The sequence below is a fragment of the Antechinus flavipes genome, chromosome 1 (genome assembly GCF_016432865.1).
Source record: "Antechinus flavipes isolate AdamAnt ecotype Samford, QLD, Australia chromosome 1, AdamAnt_v2, whole genome shotgun sequence".
Lineage (NCBI taxonomy): Eukaryota > Metazoa > Chordata > Mammalia > Dasyuromorphia > Dasyuridae > Antechinus > Antechinus flavipes.
In genome coordinates, this window is record NC_067398.1 from 665,888,060 (window position 1) to 665,906,813 (window position 18,754).

At 38.6% G+C, this 18,754-nt stretch overlaps 1 protein-coding gene across 1 annotated transcript in view; it reads left to right on the plus strand.

The window, feature by feature from the left end:
- The first annotated feature begins 342 nt into the window (after positions 1 to 342).
- Positions 343 to 18,754, plus strand: part of LOC127545029 (ultra-long-chain fatty acid omega-hydroxylase) — a 47,811-nt gene continuing 29,399 nt past the window's right edge. Inside the window, exon 1 of the mRNA XM_051972044.1 lies at positions 343 to 529. The gene's annotated coding sequence lies outside the window, so the exon portion shown is untranslated. The remainder of the gene's footprint in view (positions 530 to 18,754) is intronic.

An 18,754-nucleotide genomic window follows, 5' to 3' on the forward strand; every position in this document is an offset into this window, starting at 1 on the left:
ACAAAGCACTTTCCTCACTAGCCTTAGAAGTAAATAGCATAGACATTTTTACTACCCCCATTTTTCAATAAATATTTGCCCTAGAATTTGAACCCAAGTCTTCCAAAACTTTCTACTGTTTCAATAGTCTTCTCCTGATGTAAGAAAGGAGTTCATTTTGAAATGGAAGCCCGTGACCCAGAAAAAGTTTTTCTTTGTGGGGAACAGGATGCCCATTTTTAATGCCGGCCAGGGAAGCTGGGTTGGGAGTTGATCAGTGAGTAGGGATGTAGGTGTGTCCTTCAGGGGAAGGTGTGTCCTTGGTGAGCAGACTTGGGGGTGGCTGCGTAGGTTGGTGACACAGCATGGGGAGTAGAAGGGGTTATAGCCTGGGGTTTGCAGTCCCCAGTGTTCAGTGCCTAAGTGACGGCTGGGTGGAGCAGACAGCTTCCTAGAACACCTTCTGACATCTTTAAAACCCAGAGTGTCTGTTCTCCCGTGGCAGAAGGGGTTGCAAGCAGGAGTTTGGTGTCTTGCTGAAGAAAGAGGGGTGAGTAGGGGGAACTGTCAGAAACTAGTAAGCACGGCTGGAGGGTAGAGATGGAGGGTAAGTCTGAGAAAGAAAGTGGCTGGGGTGTAGAGGGACTTCCTTTCAAATAGTTTTCCCCATCTTCCAGCCTGCAAACACACACAGACGCACAGATACACACACGCCTCTATTCCTTAGCTTGCTTTCTCTTCTTGACTTAACGTCTCATCTCCAGTGCACTAGAGATTATCCCTCAGAAGGCTGCTTCCAAATCCTTTGGTGATGAGAGGAAAAGGGGTGGTGGGAGGAAGAGAGGGTGAGAGGATAAAAGAGGAGAAATAAGGAGAGAGAGAACTCTGTCTTACTATGACATGTAATCTGAGAGATCTCAATGAACCCAGGTATCACTTGTAATCAGAGAGATCTCACAGGGCTCAAATGTCCCTCCCAGAATCAGCTCTATCTCTCCTGCAGGCCCCCTTGGCAATGCAGGTGGCCCAGACCAAGGCAAGCTGCAGGTGTCTTGTGTTAGAAGTAGTTATCTGGTGGCTGCTCCAGGGATAAGTCCAGAGAATGGAATGTAAGTGGATAGGAATGGGGGAGAGGGATAAGCAAAGGTTACCCTCGTTGAGGAGCATCTAGTCCCCTGTTCTGTGGAGAAGAGGGGACTCTCTGTGACATTCATGTAGCTAGGGTTTGGGCTGATCAGTCGATCGGTTTCAGAGAGTGAGATTTTTCCAAGTCTCTTGGGGTTTAGCCCAGACATTAATTATTAAAACCTGGTTTTAATAGCCACCAGTTAATCCAGATAGGTCAGAGTACAACATGGTGTCCCATTAAGGTTTAGAAGTACTTCCCTCAGAAAAACTTTGTGAGATGGGCAATATGAGATTCTCTGTTTTATATAGAAAAAAAGTGAGATTCAGGGCTGTATGTGTCAGAGTATATGCTTGACTTGAAACTACACTGAGAGGCAATATTGTAGTGTTTAGGTGCTGGACTTGGGAGTCAGGAAGCCCTGGGTTCAAATTCTGATTCTTAGCTGTGTGATACTGGCCAAGTCAATTAACTTCTCTGTGCCTCAGTTTCTTTGATTGTAAAAGTGATTGCCTCTTAGGTCCCTTACATCTATATTTCTATGTCTCCTGATTTCAAAGTTTGCATTTTTAAAAATTATATGACATTGCTCCTTGGTAGATTCTGCAGCCTAGCACTGGTCAGAGTGCACAGCCCCCTAGAAGTTCTGAGATTATCCTCCACTTGTTTGCATCTCTTGGAAAAAAGTTCATTGGTTAAAGGGGAGACAGTTGGAAGAGTTGCCACTGTGGGTTGCCAATTTATTTATTTATTTTTAACATACAGAGGTTCTTTGGGGATTCTAGACAGCAGAACCTATTCCTCTGGGCCATGGGATTTCATCCAGCTTTGGATGGGGCAGAATTGTGTCAGGGCTGCTTGGTGATACCAATCACCACCCTCCTTCCTCTATCCATACTACTTGAGAGAATAAGATTTGGTTCTGGCTGGTACCTTAGCTTATTCTCAAAGCATATTATCTGTCTTTCTGTTATAATACAACCATTTTCTAAGTATCTGCTATGTGTAAGGCACTGGGAAGATACAAGATTTAGATAAGACATGAACTTGGTTCCTATCCTCAAGTGGCTTACAATCTAGTAGTATAGTAAATTTAGGTTAGGATGAGATCCTAGAGTTCATCTAGCTTAATTCCTCATTTTATAGATGTAGGTAAAGTCCAGAGAGATTTAATGACTTCTACAGGGTCATATAAATAGTATCTGAAGCAAGATTTTGAACTCAGATTCTCTGACTCCAGGGCCAGTGCTCTTTTCACTGTCCCACAAAATAAGATGAAGTCTTGGGGAAAAACCTTATCAACCTCCGTAGATGAATGGAGGCTTCCTAGAGAAGGTAACATTTAAGCTGGGCTTTAAATGAAGAGTAGAAATTTAGCAGAAAAAGAGAGAAAGACGTAGAGGAGATTCCAGGCATAGGGAACGGGTTAAAGAATGACGGAATAAATGTCTTTTAAATGATTTAAAAGCACAGAGGAATGAGAGGGTAGAGAGGAATAGAGAGAGAAGGTAATCTAATTTGTTTTCAGGGCAGAATACATAGGGGAGAATCTACTCATTTGTCTAACTCAGTGTGTACAAAGAGTTTCCTATGTGCTCAGCCTTGTGCAGATGCATTCTCATGTTCTAAGCTGTCTTCTAGTTTTGACATCCTCTATTCCAAGGAACTTTGTACCTCTGTTATTCTATTTTCCAAGAGCCCTATTCCATGCTGTAATGTACATGCTATCTTTTGTTTTCCATAATCTTAAAAGTGAAACTGGTTGGGAAGACTAGACACAATGACCAAAAAATGTCTAATTACTTAAGGCACCATACACTAATCATCCAGGGACGTGATAATTGCAAACTGTGTTCATAAGATCAGATCCCCATGGAATCTAGCCATGGAAGATTTCCTGGAGTAAAAGGTACTTGTATAATCTTAAAAGACCAATCCTCCAAATGGACCATTCTTCCAGGGGAGATGATAATTTCTCTTGACTTCTAGACTCTCCATTCTTCTCCACATAGTGCTGAATTTCCTTGAATATTCCTAAAACTCAGATATGACTATGATTTTTCTCTCCTGAAAGAATTTTCAGTGTCTCCTATTGCCTTTAGCATCAATTACAGACTCCTCTATTTGATATTTAAGGCCCCACATAATCTTTCCAGATTTATTTCACATCATTCCTCCTCACATTCTTTGTTTTGCAGCCAATTGGGCCCATTTGTCATTCCATTTCCCACCTCCCTGTCCTTCTATAGGCTGTCCCTTGTTGGAGTACACAGGAGCCACCTGACAGTGGCTGATGGAGATCCAACCCAGACCTGCGGAATGGATCTCCTCGTGTGAGAGGATGATACAAGGAGACTGAGAGGCAGTTGCTGCTCTTTGACCTCTCTCACTGAGAGGCCGTTGCGCTGTCTGACCTCTCTCCTCTTCCCTCTGCCTCCAATCTATCTCATTCCCAGTCCACAACACCTGTGTCAGCAAAGGATGCCCTGCAACTCCTTCAGATGCTATGATCCACAGAGTGGAGGCTCTTGGAGAACCTGCCCCTTAACAGTCCCTCATGTATGGAATGCCCTCCTTCCTCCACTCTGTCTCATTTTAGAATTCCAAATTCCTTCCCAGACTCATATGCAGCCTTTCTTGTTTCCCCAAATTCCTCTCCAAACATTACATTGTATTAAATTTGCATACACTTTGTACTATTTGTACTTATTTGTACTGTTGCTGCTCTAGAGAATGCAAGCTTCTTGAAGGCAAGGAGTGTTTCATTTTTTATCTTTTTATCCCTAGCATGTGCCTTTCCCACAACAGGTACCTAATGTTTATTGAGTCTGGTTGGAGGTTGGATGGATGTCATTGGAGGTTCTTTCCCATTGCATGTTGATTCTGTGATTGACTACATCTCATGGGCCATACTAAACCTTGGGACATAGATTCTGCCTTTCTATTTACAGTCTTGTTGGAAGATGAGAGAGAGCACTTAACAAGTATATGTAAGAGAAAGAAAGTCATACTTGAAATCTATACACCTATTTTAAATACTCACTCTTAATATTCAACTCTTCTACTTGCAGTTGGAATTAACCTAACCGAAGTACTTCCCTTTTTAACTCTCATATTCCTCATCTGTAAAATGGGACTGACTGATAGTACTCATATAAAATAAAGAATGCAAAGCAATTTGTAAACCTTAAAGCAAAGTGAATTATTACTATTACTATTCTTGTTTTCCAAAATTTAACCAGCAAGGCAAACAGTGATTGCTGGCAGGATTCAGGGAGAAAAGAGATCATGGTGGGCTTGGATTGGCAATTATTTATTCAATCATAGAATGCTGGGCTTGTAGTCAGAGAGAGCTGAGTTCAAATCCAGCCTCAAACACTTATTAATTGTGGTGACCCTGGCAAGTTACTTAACTTTTATCAGTCTATATATGAGCCCAATGAATTTAATAATACTGTCTACTTCCTGGAATCTCCATGAGGAACAAATGAGTTAATATTTGTAAAGTATTTTGCAAATGTTGAAAGTACCATATAAATTTCAATTATTGTTTTTGACTAGTATTAATCATCAGCATTTCAGTATGCAAAAAAGGAAAATAACAACAAAAAGAATTGTATATGAAATGGAATTTCTGTTCCATATAATTAGCAGCTATGTATTAAATATTGTTGTTGACTATTATTAATCACCAACATTTCAGTAAAAGAACAATAACAACAAAAAGAATTATATATGAAATGGAATTTCTGTTCCATATGATTAACAACTCTTTATTAAATGGCCTTAAGCAAAAAACACTGTGCTGGGTTCTGGGCAAGCTACAAAGTTTAGGTAAGACACAGTGCTTACCCTTATGGCATTTACATTTTAGTTAGAACATGTATCAATTAGGAAATTATTGGGATTTTCTAGAGTAACTAGATGATATGTTGGGCCTTGAAGGATGGAGAAAATTCAGACTGTAGAGATGTAAGTGAAAGTATTTTTAAAGTTGGGGGCAAAAGTACTGTGAGAACTTAAGCTTCTTGAGGACAACCAGAAATGGCTTTTCATCTTGTATTCCTAATGCCTTGTACATAGTAGGTGCTTAAGTATTTTTTTGTTTTTGTGTTGGACTGAATGGCCTTGTCATGAGAATATTCAATATGTCTGGGGGAGAACCAGAGCAGATTGGAGCAGAGAGATTTACAATGAGGCTAAATGCAGCAAAGGTCATAGGATCTTAGGTTTGGAGCTGAAAGGAATTTCAGAAGTCATCTAGCCCCCCACATCCCTATTTTAAGATGAAAAAACCAAGACCCAAAATTGTGTGTGTGTGGGTATGTAAGGAGACTGCCCAAGGAGACAGAAGTGAAAAAATTATCATTCAAATCCAGGTTCTCTAACTACAAATACACAGTTTTTTTGTTTGTTTGTTTGTTTTTGAGAACAAATTCTTTGCAACCCCCTCACTAGCTCCTACTAAATAAGAAATATGTGTCTCTGTGCCAGGGAACACAGGAATGCTCAAAATTCCTATTCCTTTACCTGTCTGCATGGCCCCAAACACCTTGTATAACTGGTGTTCTTACAAGCTAGGGGAGCTGACCTGCCAGACCAGATGAATCTGCCTGGGTGTTGCCCTGCATCCCTATGAAGGCTGGGTAGTTTTATCATGTCCCAGCATGCAGAATGGGCTGATAACATCTGACTCTGGCACAGGTCTGGGGAAGAAGGGGGTGCTGTTGGCTAGGGGCCACATGACCCCGCCTAGCTTTCCCTGAGGGCTTGGTTGTTCTGGTCCCATTCCCGAGCTAGGCCAAATGGCTTTCAATTTGGCAACTCTTTGTAGAGTGGAGATCTTGGTTTGGAAGTGTGGCAGAGATGGTTTGGCCTTTTTGTAACCAGCTAATCTTGCCAGGTCCCTAGCTTGATGAGGTGAACAGAGCAAGGCTCTGGAATACTTGATATATTCCAAGGAACTGAAATTCTCACCTTAGATCCTGGCTGTCTAGCTACAATACCTGGTGAAGCTGGCTCTTGTCTTTCTTGTATTTCTAGCCTGCTCACTACCTAAATTGCTAATGATTAGAGTTTAATAATTCTAATAGAAGGAGACAAAACAAAAGGGAGCTGAAAAGTCTGATATGATAAAGAGGGAAGGTGGCTAGTGAGGAAATAGAATGAAGTCTGTGAAACTGATGGAGTAAAAAATGACATCTTAATTTTAATATATTTGGTTTCCTTTGTAAGCCTCTATATTTTACTTTATACATATAAAAGCAGTACTTTGGGAAGGCTCCCATAGACTTTAAAAGACTGCCCAAAGAATTCCTAACACTAAAAAGATTAAGAACCTTTAATTTAGAATCCAGTTCCTTAAACTGTAGTTTGTGACCTCACATGGAGTTTTGTAACTGAATGTGCAAAATTATGATTTATTATCAACAAATATTTTATTTGTATCTATCTTTCATATCTATATGCCCAGGATCATATAAAAATTTCTTGGAAAAAGAAGCCCTGGTCTAGAGTGGCTCTCATGAGATGAGATGAAAGCATTTTGGTCTTGCTTCCCACCATACCAGTGTACATGATTCCTTAGATACTCTCTTGGAGGGAGGAAGACAAGTTGTTGAAAAGAGAGGGTTTATGTAACTGTGTGATTTTAAGTTCCCGAAGAATACTTCTGGGTGGTGTGAGGGGAGCGAAGCAGTGTGATCTCATAAAAAATACTCTGGGTTTGGGTTTTTAGCTTAACTTTGCAACTTACTAGTGTGTGATATGGGGACAAATCATTTTCCATCTCAGAACTTGTTTCCTCTCCTGTAAAATGAACATAATTCATGTGGACAGGATGTAAAGAACTTCCTTATATTGTTGTAAGGAAAGCATTTTGTAAAATATTATCTGCTGTCATGCATAAGTGGGGAGGAAGGAAGAAGAAAGGAATAAGCACTAATAAAATGCCTACTGTGTGCCAAACACTAGAATCAATCCACTTGACATCTAAGAGGCGCTTAATAATATTAATTGAATTGAAAGTTCACACAGTCCAACTGCATAAATGGAAGCCAACTTTCTATATTCCCTTAGTAGGGAAGATTGATTTGATGATTAACTGGGGTTGGAAGAAGAGTGGGAATGAAGGCCAGCTCCAATTTAATTATTTTCTGTACCCCCCTACGTAGAAGCTCATGGGAATTTAGGGGTGAGTGGGTGGCCCTATCCCTGGAAGTTCTATAACTGTCCAGATTTTTAACAAGAGATGCTCAGTTTTGATTCAGTTCTGCTTCTTGGACGGAGGGCTTTGTGACATTTTTGTGGGGCCTTGGAAGTAGTGAGTGATTTTTCTACCAGTGGCTGAGGTAAACCAAATCCAACTTGTTCTTCCAGAAGTTTGCTTGGATATAACCCGCTAAGCTACACCACTGACAACAAAGGGAACTACTGTCTAGTTGATCATGTGGGGAGGCACCTGCCAGGAATGTGTTTGCAGGAAGCAAGCAGAAGGCTTTAATCTTATTTGCTTGCTCAATTAGTGGGACATGAGTGGGCAGTTTGCTTTTGACTGGACTTAGTGAATTTGTTTCCTTGTGAGTTTCCTAGAAGGACTAATTCTCAGAATTATAGTAATGACCTGTTAGAAGTATCTTTAGACAGTTATCCAGTTCAATCTGTGTATACACAAAAATCCTCTTTAAAAAATTCACAATATTGCTGGGCTTGACATATCCCCCCAATAGACTCTTAGCTTCTTGAGTGCAGGAGCTGTGACATATTTCATCTCTGTCTTCCCATTGATTAATATAGTTGCTTAAACACAGTACATACTTAAATTGAATAAATGTTCATTAAAGTGTCTACTATGTGCAGAGTGCAGTATATCAGGAGGTTTCCAGCGACAAACTCTGTACTAAACTGTTCTGATTCATGGGAGAGCTGTTGGAATACACGGGAGCCACCTGACAGTGGCTGCTGGAGATCCAATCCAGACCTGCAGAATAGATCTCCTCTTGTGAGGGGATGATACAAGGAGACTGAGAGGCACTTGCTGCTCTCTGATTGAGAGGCCATTGCGTTCTCTGACCTCTCTCCTCTTCCCTCTGCCTCCAATTTATCTCATTCTCAATCTGCAACACCTGTGTCAGCAAAGGATGCCTTGCAACTCCTTCAGATGCTATGATCCACAGCTGTGGAAGCTCTCAGAGAATTGATCTGCCCCTTAACACTAAACTGTGGGGATTTAGGGTGGAAGTTGCACAATCCCAGTCTTCAGAGAGTTTTTCACAGGAGAGGCAGGAGGATGTCCATGAACAGCTGTAAAACAAGGCCAAATGGCTCTAGGGCTGGGAAACAGAATTCTAATTAGGATGGAACAATCAGGGTTTGCTCAGAGAGAGGTATAAAACTTTAGAGAGTGCTGACAACACTTGTAATGGTTTTTTATTTTGTTTTGAACAGGTAGAATAATGAATAACTAATTAAAACAGGAATAATTAATTACAGAATAATTAAAACAGGAAGCTACCAGATTGGTGGATATTAGCCATACTCCTAATGAACTCTCCAGCTGGATCTCATCTTTTTCCTCCTTCCAGGAGCAGTTTGATTGGCAGTATCCTCTAAAGTGTTCACCTGAATGGTATTCTGGGGTCTTTTGTCTATTTCTTCCACCTCCCAAAAGCAGAGTCTCAAGTCTCTTTTCTCATGAGGGTCTTGTGATATTGAACAGGTATCCCCACATGCTCATCTGAAATTGTGTTAAAACTGATCTGAGGGCACCTTTGGTAATGCTTGCATCAAAATACAGAAATAATTTGCTATGGCTCTGGTGGGGGAGGAGCAGTTGGCTAGCACAGTAGCTAAGAATATCAGGCATGGAGTCAGCTTTCTAAATTCAAATCTGGTCTCAGATTTGAGCATAATACTTACCCCTGTTTGCCTTGGTTTCTTTTCTATAAAATAAGCTGAAGAAAGAAATGGCAAACCACTCCAATATCTTTGATAAGAAAATCCCAAATGGGGTGACAAAGAATCAGGGACTGAAATGTCTCAACAGCAACAACAGCTGTTTGGAAGAGAAGGTTTGGCCTTGGGAACCATCTCTCAGTGGAAATACACTTGTGTTGTATTTGACCCCTGTACCATAAATAGCCATAAGACTACTGATCTAGGATGTCCTGATGTCCTTATGGAAAAACTCTAGTCTATTCTGGACTTTGGGCAGGTGGCCCACGGCACCAAAAAGGTATTAAGCCAGGGCCAAAGCTTCAGAAGTGTGTCTACTAGATTGAACTCTTAGCTGTTGTTCATTGGTGAGGGATGGCAGTGGAATTTAAAGGGGAAAAACTCTCTACTCTCTTTCTGCTTGTCTATTTTCTGATTCTGCAAAGAGAATTTCTGAAGTTTGTTGCTCTATTTTCTTTTTTTTTTAAATCAAAGATTTATTCTTTTTTGTTGTTGTTGTTGTTGTTGCTCTATTTTCAAGAAGATGGATATTTAATAAAATGATATCACATCTCCATGGAGTACTCTCATCTGTTGTCTGGACTGGGGACACTCATGAATTAATGAGGTAGAAGATTCAGCCTGGTATAAGGAAAAGAGCATTGGACTTGCAACTAAGCAATTTATTTGCAGTCGACCACCCAGATAGTAATGTCAGAGTTGAAAGCTATCTCCCTCCTCTCTCTCTTGCACCATTCTGCCTTTCAGAATATCTAAGGAAGAAATCATGGAAGCCTCAGCTGCTTGGTCAAGAGTTAAGTCTCTAAATTGAGTAGAGCTGACAACTCTGTCCTATAGCCTAGAACTCTGGGGTAAGGAACTGGTTCCTGTCCATGGGCTCTTCTACATTTTTCTCCATAGCTTTACTTTCTAGAATAACTTTTTGTCTGAATGTGTTTCCCAATTTTGACATGCCCCTTCTAACCATTTATTCATCTATCAAATCAAAGCCAGTTATTAAGAGCCTTCTGTCTATGATCTCATTGGGAGAAATGCACAGTCCTTGTCATTAAAGAGTTCACAGCTTAGAAAGGGGGGGAATGATAGAAATATAATTAACTTTAATTTGAAATATTGTATGATTTATGCATTGGAGAAGATTAAATGAAGTTCTATGTGACCTGAGCTGGAAGATCTTTATTGATTGTATTTAGGGGAAGAGGAGATAAGGGAAGGCTTCTTGGAGGAGGTATTTGAATTAGATTTTAGGAATGAAGTAGGAGTGCAAAAGAAGGGGGAGAGCATTGTAAGCGTAGATAATACTATAACAAAGAGTATGGAGTCTAGAGAAAGTTGTGTTTAAGACACAAAATTTGACTAGAACCTGTGTACATTTGGGTCAGCTTGGCAATGGATAGAGTTCTGGACCTAGAGTCAGAAGACTCACTTTCTTGAGCTCAAATCTGGTTTCAGATACTTACTAGCTATGTGACCCTAGGCACGTCACTGAACTCTGCTTGCTTCAGTTTCCTCATCTGTAAAATGAGTTGGAGAAGGAAACGGTAAACTGTTCCAATATCTTTGCAAAGAAAACCCCAAATGGAGTCACAGAGATAACAAATGACTCAACAACAATGTGTGTATAATAATAGAAGAGAAGGGCAAGGGAATAGTTGGTTGTGTCACATTGTGAAGGGCTTGGAATACCAGATTAAATAATTTGAATTTAACTTGTGAAGAAATAGGAAACCATTACTTTTTCTTTTTTATTTTGACCATTAGCTGTTAAAATGTGCCAGATGTTTCTGTTTTAGGCTGTCTGCTAGGATTTCAAAGACCAGAAAGAAATGTTTTCCATGTAGCATCCTGGCTCAGCAATCTCCAGCTGAAATAACTCTGCTGGCCATGGGAATAAGTAGCATTTGGGTGGGACAATTTTTCTTTTCTTTCTTTTTTATCATAATACCCCATTTCAGGCAGTGGGACATAGATTATAGATAATACTATAACATAGTATATAGTAGATAGTGTATAGAGAGCTGATCCTAGAGCCTTGTTCAAATCCTGCCTTCTACATATATAAAATAGGATGATACTAGGCAAATACTTCACCTCTCAGTGCTAGAAGAATCTCTTTAAGACTATAGATTATTTTAAAGGTGTGGACCTATGTGGGTAAAATGAATTTCTCCATCTGGGAGTTCCCTAGACCAATAAAATCAGAGGTCTAATCCCTCTCCCTAATGACTCTTATTAACACAATGTTTAATTGTTATGGGAGAGTGCTTTCTTCCTAACAACCTTGTGAAAGCAGTGCAAGTATTCTTTCTTTCTTTCTTTTTTTTTAACTAAAGCTTTTTATTTTCAAAACATATGCATGGATAACTTTTCAACATTGACCTTTGCAAAACCTTGTGCTCCAAATTTTCCTCCCTTCCCCTTACTCCCTCCTCTAGATGGCAAATAATTCAATATATGTTAAATCCAATATATGTGTTCATATTTATATAATTATCTTGCTACACAAGACAAATCAGATCAAAAAGGGGAAAAATGAGAAAGAAAACTTATGGACCCTTTCTTAGAATAATATTTTTAAATTTCTAACATAAAACACATAATATAACCTAGAAGTTACACAGGAAACCAAAGACCATTGAATGTAAAGATTTTTTTTCTTACTCAAATTCATGGACCCTTTGAAATCTATACACATAATCCTTGGGAGACCAAGTTTAAAACCTTCGATCGTGCCCGGGCTCATGATTTTTTGAGTCCACCAAAGTGGACTGATATGTTTAATATCTCATAAATGTTAGTGACTATGTTGGGGAGACACAAGATGTAATAAGACTCAGAAAACAGAGCACAATTGAAGCAGAGACCTGGAGATGGACTGCAAAGGTCCATTGTCCTAGGACATTGGCTTTATGTTTTTCATTTTATCTCCTGAATATCTAATCCAGTGCATCTCTTTGTAATACGGGAAACTTCACCCAGCCCCGACAAGGAAAGGATTGACAGATTGATAGTTTCATAAATACTGGGAAATTGATCCTCTCAGTCAAGGTAGGAGATTAATTACTAGAAAGCTGGCCATGAAGTGACATATTTTGGGGTCTATGACAATTCAGGGATTATGGAAGAAGCAACCAGATGAAAGGACTCACCCATGAGAAGCAGGGAAGTATTCAAGCATGTTTACTAGCAGTATTCTGGGTGAAGCATATATGGAATCTTAGAATATTAAAGTTGAGAGAAGCCTTAAATATCCAGTTGTCTAAGAACCCCTTTTTTCTACTAAGAAGGAATGAAGGCTCATAGAGTGGAAATGATTTACTTAATGTCATACAGCAAGTTAGTGGTGGAGCCAGAATTAGAACTGGGGTCTTTTGACTTGTAGAGCAATACTCTTCTCTGTTTTGTAACTTTCCTTGATAGAGAAGTTGAGGCAGAGAAATTCATGCATGAGCCGTCACACAAGTCTTCTACTCTCCTAAAGCAGGAAGGTTCTCTCCTCTCCCACTTGCTTACTGGTAATGCAATCTTCTTTTTAAATAGTATTTTATTTTTTCCAATTACATGTAAAGACAAATTTTTATATTCATGTAAAAATTGGTTATATATGTGTGTGTGTGTGTGTGTGTGTGTGTGTGTGTGTGTAATCATGTAAAACACAGTTCTCTATTAGTCATATTGTAAAAAAAAACAAAAGAAAAAACATGAAAAATAAAGAAAATTAAAATAGTATCTTTAATCTGCATTCAGACTTCATCAGTTCTCTCTGGATATGGATAACATATCCAATTTTTTGCAATTGTCTTAGATCATTGTAATTGCTGAGTAGAAAGAAGTCTGTCATAGTTGATCATTACATAATGTTGCTTTTACTTGTTCTCCTGGTTTTGCTCATTTCACTCAACATCAATTTATGTCTTTTCAGGTTTTCTGAAATCTGTTTGCTCATCATTTCTTATAGCATTACAGTATTCCATCATAATCATACATCATAACTTGTTCAGTCATTTCCCAATTGATGAACATCCCCCTTCATTTTTAAATTTTTTTGGTCACTGCAGAAAGAGCTATGATAAGGATTTTGTACATGTGGGACTTTGTTCCATCCCTGACAATGAGCTAATAGCATTAGGTTCATTACTTTCAGATCAGAAAGGCAGAAGGGACCCAGAAGAGAGTGTACTAGGTCTGGAGTCAGGAAGTCCTGTGTTCAAATTCAGTCTTAGATACTTACCAGATATATGTGGTCCTAGACAAATCCATTAGCTTTTAATCATCTCAGTTTCCTCAAATGTAAAATAAGGTTAATAATAGCACTTAGCTCCTGGGTTACTGTGAAACTCAAATGAGAAAAACACTTGGCACATTTCCTAGGACATAGTAATTGCTTAATAAATGACCATTTCCATTTCCTGCCCATTATTAGAATGTATTATTTTTGTTTGTGTGCACAAAAGCATGCTTGCAGTTAGGTGTGAATGTTAAATGGCACCTGTTTAAGACTGTACCCAGAGTGCATAGTGAGTGGTGTAAGGGTTAGAGAAAATTCCTCTCTTATGGACTCCTCTGGCTTAATGAAAACAAATCTCTTTTGCTTTATTGTCACCTCTGGCTTTCAGGTCTTAACCGTTATTTGAAAGATTTTCCCATGCTTGTTCACTAAGTTACCTTTTTTCTTCATTTAGGACTGTCTATCACGAGGATTAATTACCAGGGCACAGATCAATGAATGCTCAGTTGTTAAGTTCAGGTTCTGACCTTGGCCTGTAGGAGAGGGCACTGACTTCTTTGTAGTGATGATAACTTGAAGTCCATCCTCTCATATTTTATTCTTTGATCAATGGCCTTTTCTAGGCCCCGCAGTGGAAGACAAACTGAGAACTTGAAAAGAGAAATGATAAATGTTGTAATCGAAAAGAATATGAAAGAAGTAGAAAGAAAGAATCATTGATTCTTAGAGCTAGAAGGGTGCCTCAGAAGTCAATTAGTTAGTGTGGTATTTAAGAAAGGAAAAGTACACTGGTTCTGAAGTCAAAGAACCTGAGTTCAAAGCCCACAACTATTCTTGGATTCTGTTGAGTCTTGGGCCAGCATCTTGTTATCCGTGAGACTCAATTTCCTCAATTGTAAAATGAGAAGTTTGGCTTCTAGATGGCTTTTGAAGTCCTTTCCAGTTCTAGATGCATGGTCCTCTGAGTCAAATCCACATCTCCACCTGAAATGTCTCCTCTGCAACCCAACTGACAAATCGTTTAGTCTTTGCAAAGATAAAATTGAAACAATCTCTGCCTTTAAGGGACTTACATTCTTAGGGGGAAAGCATACACATATATAAGTACTTATATAAGATATAAGTATCCACAAAACGTACAAGGTAGGTTATTTGAAACCTATAGAAAAAATGACTGAGGGCAATGGGGAATATGATAATTTTATTTACCTGGAAGAAGAATTGGATAAGTTCAGTTCGACCTCAAGGCTATATTAGAAACAAGAGATGACTATTACAAAGAGATTAATTTTAATATAAAAACAAAAATCACCTTGATAAGTAGAGCCATCTACATGCCTAAGGAGTTGTTTCTTTAGGAAATGGGCTCCCCACTAAAAATCTTAAAGTGATGTCTGGATAAGCATTTGTGGGATAAGAATGTAGAGAGGATATTTGGGTCAGACAAGATAGCCTCTGAGGCTGATATTATTTGAAGACTTCCAGGTTTAGGGGACTTACTACCTTATAAGCTAGCCTCTTTGACTTCTGGGTAGCTCAAATTCATAAGAAATTTCTCCTCATTACAAATTGGGTTGAAATCGGCCTTCCTTGCAACTTACTCCCATCTGGGGCCAAGTTTAATGATCTTAACAGTTCTTCAGATATTTATCTATGTTTGCCCAGGAGCCCTACACTTAGGAGTTGTTTATGTAATATTCTTTGCAATGATGTGGAGAAAGTAATCAGTCTCCCCCAAAAGTGTTTTCTTCTTCAGGCCCAGTATCTTCATGGAACCTTTGACCAGTTTTCATGGAACATGCAATCCTTATTCTGGTTGCTTTCCTTTGAATGTTTACTAGCTCAACCTACTGAAAATGTGGTTCCCAGAACTGATCACAGAACTCTGATTCATTGTTTTATTGACACCATTAAGTTGGGTCCTGAAGCATTGTCTCATTAACTTTTTAATTAATTAATTTGTCCAACTTGAATCTCATACATGAGTAATCTGAAAATAGTTTCTGTCACTCAACAGTGGTATTCTCTCCCTTCTTCTTGAAGTGAAAATTTCATGGTACTCTGCTTAACAATGAAATTAAAGACTCAAATTTTGCATGGCTGTGGAGTCTCCAGCAGCTGAAACTGGGAAGGGCAGGTCCCAGAGCAGTGGCTTGATGGAAAACTCCCAGAGCCTGCTTTATTAATGAATCACTGTTGAACCCCAACCATAATATAAAAGCCAATGGTGCTGGGGTTCTTTTTTTAAATAGTATTTTATTTTTCCAAATATATGCAAAGATGGGTTTTCAGTATTCACTTTTGCAAAATCTTATGTTCCAAATTTTTCTCTCTCTTCTCTCTTCCCCTCCCCAAGACAGCAAGCAGTGCAACATAGATTAAGCATATGCAATTCTTCTAAACAAATTTCCATATTTGTCATGCTAATAAGAGAAATCAGATCAAAAGGGGAAAAACACAAGAAAAACAAACAACAACAGTAAAAAAGTGAAAATACTATGCTTTGATCTATATTCAGTTTCCACAATTCTCTCTCTGGATGCAGAAAGCACTTTCCATCCCAAGTCCATTGAAATTATCTTGAATCATTGCATTGTTGAGAAGTGTCAAGTTCATCATAGATGATCACCACATAATCTTGTTTCTGTGTACAATGTTCTCTTGGTTCTCATTATTTCACTTAGGTCTTAGGGTTCTTTACAGAAACAGGACGAAGAATGCAGGTATTCTTTATTACAATATGTCTTTCTTTGAACACAGTATCCTCAGGGAGGGGTGAGAGGAATTGTATTGATTAACTTCAATTTATTCAAGAGATCAAAGCATCTTCTTTCAGGATGAATAAATCAGGACCCTGGAGAAAACTTCTAGTAATGCAAATGTCAAATTATTGCTGACCAGACCTAATAAACTAGAGTGTGAGCCAGTTAGAGTTTTGTGTAAGACATGAAGACGAAGGTTTTGAGAATGCTACGTGAGTGTAGAGAAAGAGTCCGAGTCTTGGAAGTCTAGAGTCTTAACTCTAAGTTATCAGCTTTTAAATATTTCATATAATCTTACTTTTATAATGTGCAGAATGGATATAATATTATTTGCAGTTGAGGTAGGCACCTCACAGGATTATTGCGAAAAAAGTTCTTTGTAAACTGCCAATCCCTACCTATGTGTGAGGTTTTTGTTGAGATAATTTCAAAAAGCATAGGGTATTAATTCTTACAGTTATTAAAAAATTAAAAAAAGGAAAGAACCAGATTCACAGACTCTAGATTAAGAACTCCTAGATGGGTGGGAGGTCTTGGTAGATCTAGAGCACCAGTTCTCAAATTTGTTCTCAATATCTCAGTATAAAATTATTGAGGATCTGTCCAAAGAGTTTTTGTTTATGTGGGTCATATGTACAGATATTTATCATATTAGAAATGGAAAACTAATTTTGAATTTCTAGACCTTGGAAAGGATTTTAGGAAACCCCCAGAATTCTCTGAACCATACTTTGAGAACTACTGACCTACAGCACTGAACTGAATTTTAAACTTTTTCATCTGGTTCATCAATGTCAAGAACTAAGGATGTGGAAACTTCCTTGAAACTCTAGTCTTTTTTTTTTTTTTTTTTTGCTGAGAAAATTGGGGTTAAATGACTTGCCCCAGGATCACACTGCTGGGAAGTGTTAACAAAGTGTAGTCTTATAGAAGCAATTAGAGGTTAGGTGACTTGCCCAAGATCAAGTAAACAAAATGTGAAGCATAACAAGGCAGTACAGTATAATAATGAGGACACTGAAGCCCTTCCCATCTCTAGATGTATGATTTCATGCTTCTGTGGGGATCAGGGAATAGTTTCAGTCAATTAATAAGCATGTAAAAAGTACCTACCATGTGCCAGACACTGTCAGATACAAAACAAAGAATGAAATGATCCCTTCAAGTGGTGTTTATAGTACACAAAATTAGGAACCAATCTAGTACAACTTTTCCATTTTGCAGGTGAGAAAACTGAGGTTGAAAGAAGTTAAAAATGACTTTCCAAAGTCAATAAATGAGAATTTGAACTTGAACTTTGAGTTCTGACCATACAATTAGTACCCTTACCATTATACTAAGTGTATCTATGGGGGTCTCCTGTAAAGCATTGAGATCAGTTCTCTTCCCATTTCCTGGGTTTAAGAAAAAATGTTAATTGACTTCTACAAGATACAAAATATTCAATTTTGAAGAATACCTTATATGCAGCTGGTCCACACAGAAACCCTGCAAGAGATGCATTCCTAGTATTATTTCCCCATTTTACAGATGAGGAACTAGGACCTCAGAATGATCAAGTGATTTACTCTTGAGTTACTTATCTAGTAAGAGTCAGAGGTGAAGTTTGAACTCAGGTTTTCCTAACTCCAAGTTTCAACACTCTATCCACTCCAGTACAGTGCAAGTGGGTCACTCCAAAGTGTGCTCTGGGTACTGGTTGGTCAATGATGCTATTGATCACAAAATGGGGGTAGGAAGATGACTCCTGAGAGCATATAACTTCTATGCTATTTCTGTTCCTAGAAAAATTAGTTGATTTTTGGAGGTGGTTGGTATTGCTCCATATTCAATATTCAAAGGACAATATATTATTGTCAAGATGGAGCAGTGTTGCTCCATATTTAGTTTGCAAAGGACAGTATATTATTGCCCAATATATATACACATGTATATGCAAATGTACGTATACATATGTGTATGTTTACACAGTACATCTATGTAAATATACATACATAATACATATATGGTCCTGTTCAATCTGCTAATTTAATCACAGGTTTGTCTGCCCTGGCACACTGAATTAAAACTCTATCTAATCCAGTGTAGCCAGCGGGTGTGAGTTATTGTTGACATAGGATTAACTGTTTGATGATGTACAATTGCCTCAACCAATTTTCTTTTCCAAAACTTTAATCCCCAAGAGCCATTTGAAAGGAGAAGGAGGATGACATGCTGATTGCACTGGAGATTTAGAGTTGACCTTTTCTTTTTATTTCACAAGAGAGGAAACATTATTTCAGAGAAGTAGGGGCCTTGCCCAATGTTACACAGATAATGTCCGAAGTGGGATTTGAACTCAGGTTCTCTAATGACTGAGTTTTTTAAACTCATGGAATCATAGATTTTGAGGAGGGAGAGAACTCAGATCTAGTCATATCTCATTTTAAAGACTGAGAAACTAAGGTCTGGTGGGGTCGTGCTTTTTCTAATGTGTTTAAGGCTAGGCTATTTTCTGTTGTTTCTTAAGTGGGAAGAATCATCAAACTTTAGAGCTAGAAGGAACTAGAGAAATCATCTAATTAAATTTCATTTTATAGGAGCTCAAACTCAGGTCCTAAGAGGGGAAGGGATTTTGCTTAAGGTCATACAGTTGGTTAGTGAAAGGTACAGGGATCCTTGTGTCAGGGCTTTCCCCACGAAATCAGCCCTCTGGTCACTTCTGAG